We start from the raw sequence: 7,278 nt of genomic DNA on the forward strand, positions 1-7,278 counted from the left end.
GAGTCATACTTGACGCCTCCTAGCCTATCTCAAACATCTCTCTCAGATAAGGCCAGGGATGATTGGGAATGTCTTGCTGCTTGTCTGCCTAATCTCTGGGATCTCGGTTTTCTTCATTTTCAATCATGTCGCCGTCCATACTACTAGTGCTAACGTTACCACCAGTATATTCCCATCCAATTAGATTGAATTCGGTATTGATCACGTGAAAAATAATAACGGTAACTCCAGTGAAATTATTTGAAACTTGCTAGTGAGGACTAGATTAGGACCGTATTTAAAGCTGATGCTGGTTTCAAACTTCGCCCCCCCCCCAGGTGTGTCTGTAAAACACGGACAGAGACAACTTCTCTCTTTTGATGCTTTACAAGCAACGTGAAACCTAGCTAACAGGTGAAGAACACAAACAACTAAATCACTAGCTAACCTACTTTAACTGTGCAGGAACTATAGACCAATACAACAACAGGCTTAAATGAACTGACAACATAAGTTATACGACTTACAGTTCTCAAGGACGCTACACACCATCTCAACTGATTATCCTCCGGACAGCAGTCTCTCTTTCTTTTCTCACTTTTTTCTGTGGCGAACGCAGCGCCCGCTCGTGGGGGTGTGAGCCGTGTCCGCGCTATTCTCCGACATTACGACCTCTTGTACAAAACTAAAGTAACGAGCCAATTTTTAAAATGTAAGGAGTAGAAAGTACCGATATTCGTGTTAAAATGTAAGGAGTAAAAGTAAAAAGTCGCCACAAAAAAAATAGTAAAGTAAAGTAGAAATATCCGAAAAATCTACTTAAGTACAGTAACGAAGTATTTGTACTTCGTTACTTCCCATCTCTGTTGCCAGGCAGGGGTGAAGGGAATTCCAGGGTGAAGGTACTGAAGACAGAGGAACAGGAAGCAGTTAAGCAAACACGCATAAACAACGAAGCAACAGAGACTGACTAGCAAACAATTTAGGCTGACACACAAGCACACCATACTAGTATGGCTAACGATCCGACAGGGACTGCATGTCAGGTCCCAGCTTAAATAATGTAGTGAAGATGATCCGGACCAGGTGTGTAGATTGCTGATGAGCAACAGGTGAGAGCAGGTTCAGGTGATCCTGAATTCCCGCCTTGCACTCGACTCAATTATCATTAAATGCTCCTGTGTAAGTCATCAAAGTCTCCAGAATCTTCTTCACATACAGGATGTTATATGAGCTCCTTAACAAGGGAGTGAAATGTGATCATGGTGAGTATGATTTATCTCCTACCTCCTGAGGCAAAGCTAAAAACAGACAACAGTACTTTGACTTTTGACTTTGGGTCAAGCCACTTGTGTTAGTGAGCAGAGGTCAGGGAGGGCTAAAGGTATGTGATTTTGTGAGGGTCACAGCTCGCTTCGACAAAGACTGTTACTGTGTAACATGTGCTGTCACAAGAACAACTGCCATGATGGATGTATCCACACAAACCAATGAACACAGGGTCAAGGCAGAGCCACGTTGTGCTGCTGACCAGCCTATCATTGTGTTCTGAAAGCTGAGGTTTCTACCTTTCGCGCCATTACGTTGTACGCTCGCAACGACGCCATCACATTACGTGACGTCCGGTCCCAAACGGGCTGATAACAAGCCGTGGCGAGAGAGTATTTTCCTGTAACTGCCGAAGGAGATCGCTGTTTACATGATCCTGTTTGAATCGATCTAAAATAAAAACCATAACCGCTAGATCATTCATTATTTTTGCAGCAGAACGCTAAGGCTTCAGCCTTTCTCGGTGATGTCATCATGTTACGTGACGTCCAGTGTAAAACAGCTTGCGGACCATTTCTATAGCAACTGAATCAAAACGCCTTGACACTGTGCTCATAAAAATGAAAAAATGTACATAGTTCAAATGACTTCTGGAGTGTTAAGGAATATTTAGCGCCCGAGCGCCGACAGTGGCGAAGGCCCTATTGAAACTGAAGGAATTCTTTTCTGCAAATTAATTATCTTTTTGAGGGGCTTAACATACTCAAAAACTCACCAAAATTAGCGGTTGCATCAAGCCTGGTGAACATTTATGTATTTTAAGGGTTTCAGGAGGTCATTATCTTCATTTGAGTTTCTGCGCAGGAAAGTCACATATATACTGTATATATGTTGAGTTAATGTTGAGTTAAAAAGCTGTAATTTAGAATTATTTTGACTAATAGTTAGATCAGAGGAACGTATGTTGATTGATTATAACTGATTGTTTTAAAACCATTTCAATTTATTGTTGACAAATGCTACAAAAAATTAAATAAAACACCCAAAATCCAAAAAGAGTAGTGAACTGATCACTTATTTTATTTGCGAAGAGCGTTGTATGGAACCATCCGTGTTATTTTTGGGAAATTACGTTGAAAGAAACAAAAATTTCTGATGTAGGAACTGTGAAAACGGGTCAAATTTGACCCGAGGACAGCATGAGGGTTAAAGCAGTTTTTGATCACTTTAGTTAGAGAGGATTTCTTTTGATTTGCACTTTGTGTAAGCATGGTCTATATCATGGGTTTCTGTACAACTGGATATTTTGGCCTGATGAGGAAAGTGCAGGAAAAACTGTAAGATCCATCTACCAAATTCAGCTATTTATTTTCACGGAAGGAGAGATTTTCTTCTTCTTAACCATTCCCAGATTGGAGTACATATGGCAGATTTAAGGATGAGGGTGACATTTTCCGTGTATAAAATGCACAGGAAGTCCTTTCTCGTGGAGGGGCTGAGTGTGAACCACCCCCATCTCTCTCTCTCTCTCTTTCTTTTACGGCAGCATCCAGGCTCTTCAGATTAAGTTCCCTGCTCCTGAGCAGCTGTCTCTCTTTTGTTCAGGTGGATTGTTTTTCAGGGGCTGTGATATGAGAGGGACTGGGTTCCTCCTCTCAGGTCCTGATGGACTTTGCAGGTTGGGAAATCAGAGGGAGAGACTGGCTGGTGGGAGACAGCGAGAGGAAGGGAGAGGAAAGGAAAGGAGAGTGGTCACTGATGCTGCAACTGGGAATCTTATCAAGTTTTCCGGAAGGTTTAATGGACATGTCTGCCTTTCTTGTGTTTCCTCTCCTCCAGTTTTCTCATTTAATAACTTTGGTTTCCCTGATGACCCAATTCATTACTTTATGTTAAGCTAGTTTTCTCTGTCACTCTCTCATTCATTGTTTCACCTCAAGATGTGTTCGGATCGACTAGTAGTTCCTTGCTAAATGAACCACGCAGGGTATTTAGTAAGATTTCAAAATCACCTGTTCTAATACTATTTGATGTGTATGAGCCCATGCTCCTAGTGTACTTACAGCAATGACTAGGTCATTAAAATATTTTACTGAGCCGTTTTCTAAAACCCTAATAGGCTACGGGTTATTGTTTTATGCAAAAGTAGTAGCGAGAGGGCTGCAGGAGACATGTCTCTAGTAAGCACTATAGAGGGAAATGAATGATATTATAGAGTCAAAACAAATGATACATAAAATACATGTTATACTCTGCTTACAACTCCAGGGTTTCCGAGGGGTCTAAATTTTAGGCCTTAAAAAGTCTTAAATTCGAGTATTCTAGGTTGTTCTAGGTCTTCATTTTCCTACGTCCATGCAACGCCTCTAATGCTATTTTTTATTTTTTTTTTATCCTGTGGTGTTGTAGTTCTTTCTCTTGCTAGTCCAAATATAATTTCGCTGTAGTACGACTACAAATGAGACCAACGTACAACTTATTTCGCAGCCGATCAGCTTTCGTGTTATTGGCGCGAGTCTCTTTTTAGATTGTACCGCAGACATAAAACTGATTTTATTCTTCAGCTATGGGGAGTGCAAGTTTAGAGATACTTGGCTTGAAAAAACAGAATTTAGGGCTCAGTTGATGTTGTGATAAAGGTCTTAAATTTCATTCATAATGGTCTTAAAAAGGTCTAAAAAAAAAAGTCTTCAATTTGACTTGGTGAATCCTGCAGAAACTCTGAACTCAGAACAGCATCACATAGAACCAAATAGATGTTTTTCATGAAAAAAGATTTTTTGCGGGGATTGCTCACAGCAACCCCAAAGACGTTGACTGTTGACTAACAGCTCTAAAGTTGTTTGCTTTAAATTTCTGGAATGCTGGAATAAAGACAGACATTTAGACTAGCCAATACATGATATAAAAGTAGACTACTACAGGAATAAATGCATTTAAAAAATGTATTTAGGAACCATTTTATAAGATGTGGGGTTAAAATCATTTTTGATGGTGGTAACCGGAACGGTTTGAATGACTCAATACCATATGAGCTCTACCAGGGACTACTTTGCTTTTACCCTAATAGAGGTTAAAACAAGATTTGTATGGCTTCTGTATGCTCCTATACTTGGGATAAGAACATGTACAAGCCTTGTTGTGTCTTTCAACCCCCCTTTTTTTATCCTTAAGTGGAAGGTTGGGGAAATAATCTTATTCCCCACTGTCTGACAGAATCATTCATATTGTGTATAAGCTTGTTTTCTATGGCTGCACCATTCCATCAGATGGAGGTATTCTAGATGTATTCTGCAAATTTGTAATAGACATTTGCCTCATAATTCTGCCTGACATTGGGATCTTTGGAAACCCTACTAGAATTTAATATACATTTCTTTTGATTTGAACAAAGATTGGCTAGCACAATTTATTTTATTTTTTTACTGAGTGGCCCACCAATAGGACACTGAGGTTCATGCTGGGGTTGTGAGACTGACCCATACATGACCTCTTTGCTCCAGTCTTTAGTTATACTTTGTTTATATTGAGTTATGTCTTTCGCTGTATCCTGTTACTATTCTAGAACAGTGCAGTTTGTCCACAGGGATCAGTTTCATCTTACTCCTTGGGACGGATACAGTGATTGTGTGTGTCTGTGTGGGGGGCGAAGGTACAGGTAGTGGGCGGTGGGTATGGTTTATATTATCTCTACCGGAGGAAGTGGATCTCTGGGTTGGATCCCAGGATGCATAAAGCTGTCAGAATCCAATTGATGGTGATGAATAATCATAGGTGATGAGTGAGGACGAGGATGTGTCCCACCACCACCACCGCTATCTGCCCACATACAGCAGCAGAGGGCGGGGGCAGGGGCTCAGGGATATTATTAAGGATTGATGGGGAACAAATGCTCTGTCAGACAGGTTTTGTTAAAAAGGTTATGTAGTGGTCAAGAATTTGAGACATAAATTTAAAAATAAACCAGTTAGAGCATGTTTTAGTATTGTAATTACACAAAGAAATGATTTTTGTCCTGATAGCAATGTGCCACACTCGTCAAATATGTGGCCATACACTTCAAACTATAACGCTCCAATACCTCTCTAGTGTGAGGATTTTTCCTTCCTCATAAAATATTTCCAAAGCAATATTATCAGTATTTTGAACCTTAATTGCTCACATTCATGTCTACTTGCTAGCAGTCTTCTTGGCACTCATCGGGTTTCTTGGTGCATTACCAGACAAAAGATCCACACACTCTATTCAGCCTGTTCTCATGAACCATACGTTCGAAAAGAAATGAAAAGATAAGCACTGTAACACATTTTCTTTTGCTGTGTGCACCACATTGAGTGCTGCTGTATAAGAATGCGGCTGGCCGCGTAGGGAGGTGCTTGGGGAGGATGGGTGGGCGTTAACATACAGGATTTTGAAGCCAGGGAGCTGAGTTCACTTCCTGGGGAAACAAAAGACTTTCACCCAGGAAATGTGTGGGTTTTAATCCAAACCGTGATCTTCTTCCAAAACGTAACTAATCCTTTCGGTGCCTAAACTTAACCTTCGTCTCTGCATAACGCTCACTTTTTCTTGCCTAAACTTACCTGTAATCTCCGCTGAAATGACCGGCAGCTGAAGCAACCCCCAACTACCGCTGATCTGACGGAGCACCATGCGGAGCACCACGCGGAGCATTTTAGAATCTTCAAAGGAGCCCCCCTTTGCTTTTTTATTAATAAGCGAAAAAATTCCACTAATGAACCCTGACAAAGCACACCTGTGAAGGTAAAACCATTTCAGGTGACTACCTCATGAAGCTCATTGAGAGAACACCAAGGGTTTGCAGAGTTATCAAAAAAAGCAAAGGGTGGCTACTTTGAAGAATCTAAAATATAAGACATGTTTTCAGTTATTTCACACTTTTTTGTTAAGTACATAATTCCATGTGTTCATTCATAGTTTTGATGCCTTCAGTGAGAATCTACAATGGAAAAAGTCATGAAAATAAAGACACACACATTGAATGAGAAGGTGTGTCCAAACTTTTGGCCTGTACTGTGTGTGTGTGTGTGTGTGTGTGTGTGTGTGTATATATATATATATATATATATATATATATATATATATAATATATATATATATATATGAGGCACTTTACAGTACAGTCGCAGCATTCTTTATGGCTTGTTGTGTTTTACACAACATTTCCATGAATCATGGATGTGTTGATGACTTAAATGAGGAAATATTAGAGGACTTAAGGAGACGTGATGTTGAACTGCATATGCCAATGCCAGTTAACCCAAATGCCCCAGCAGCAGCAGCACGGGAGAGGAGAGTGTATCTGACAGAAGAGCTGCATCATCTATAGTGAGGTAAGCAAAGTACTCTCGGTCTAATGTTAGACTACATTGCAAAAATATCACCATGCATTCATAACCTCGTGATTCAGTGAGAGTGAGCCCAAAACATCGGAAAGTATGTCTTTGTGACATTTCTTTATTTACATTTTGTCAAAAATAAGAATCAATAGAAAACTGTAACTGAACAAAAAAAATACCAACGGAAAATGAAAAAGATTTAAACAGAAGAACTAATTATTTTTCCCTCCTCTCATCATAGGCATGCGACGTGCACCACGGCGGGATTGGACACGCGAGGGTCCGGGAGTGGCAATGCGCGATGTGCTCCTGGTGGAGCGGGTGAACGGAGATGGAGTGGGGGTAGAAGGAAGGGGCACAACAGCAGCAGGTGGTGCGTTTGGAGGCCCACGCTCCATGGCTGCAGCAATCCTCTCCAGACTTGGGGAGATGCGGCCAAGAGGCCGCAGCAACATCGCCACCCGGTCAAGACGGGCATTTATGCTTTGCCGCATCCCGGACAGCTCCCGCTCCAGCATGTCAAACCCGGTTTGCTGGAGCTGCAGGATCGGGTGGTCCTCCGGTCGGACGATGCTGCGGCGTGTTGTGGGTCTGGTTCCTCTGCACCTTGGTTGATGCGCTGCTACCTCCTCTGCTGGCCCGTGCACACTGCTCCCGAGGCCAGGGTCTT

The 7,278-nt window shown here is 41.5% G+C and overlaps 1 long non-coding RNA gene across 2 annotated transcripts; it reads left to right on the forward strand.

The window, feature by feature from the left end:
* The first annotated feature begins 1,130 nt into the window (after positions 1 to 1,130).
* LOC120547565 lies at positions 1,131 to 6,965 on the forward strand. 2 transcript variants are annotated; one of them, XR_005637077.1, is made up of 3 exons: positions 1,131 to 1,244; positions 6,546 to 6,602; positions 6,850 to 6,965. It is a non-coding gene; the product is annotated as an uncharacterized LOC120547565 (long non-coding RNA). The 2 variants fall into 2 exon arrangements; XR_005637076.1 differs by having other exon boundaries at positions 1,172 to 1,244; positions 6,525 to 6,602.
* The last annotated feature ends 313 nt before the right edge of the window (positions 6,966 to 7,278 follow it).

Source organism: Perca fluviatilis, chromosome 19, assembly GCF_010015445.1.
Source record: "Perca fluviatilis chromosome 19, GENO_Pfluv_1.0, whole genome shotgun sequence".
Lineage (NCBI taxonomy): Eukaryota > Metazoa > Chordata > Actinopteri > Perciformes > Percidae > Perca > Perca fluviatilis.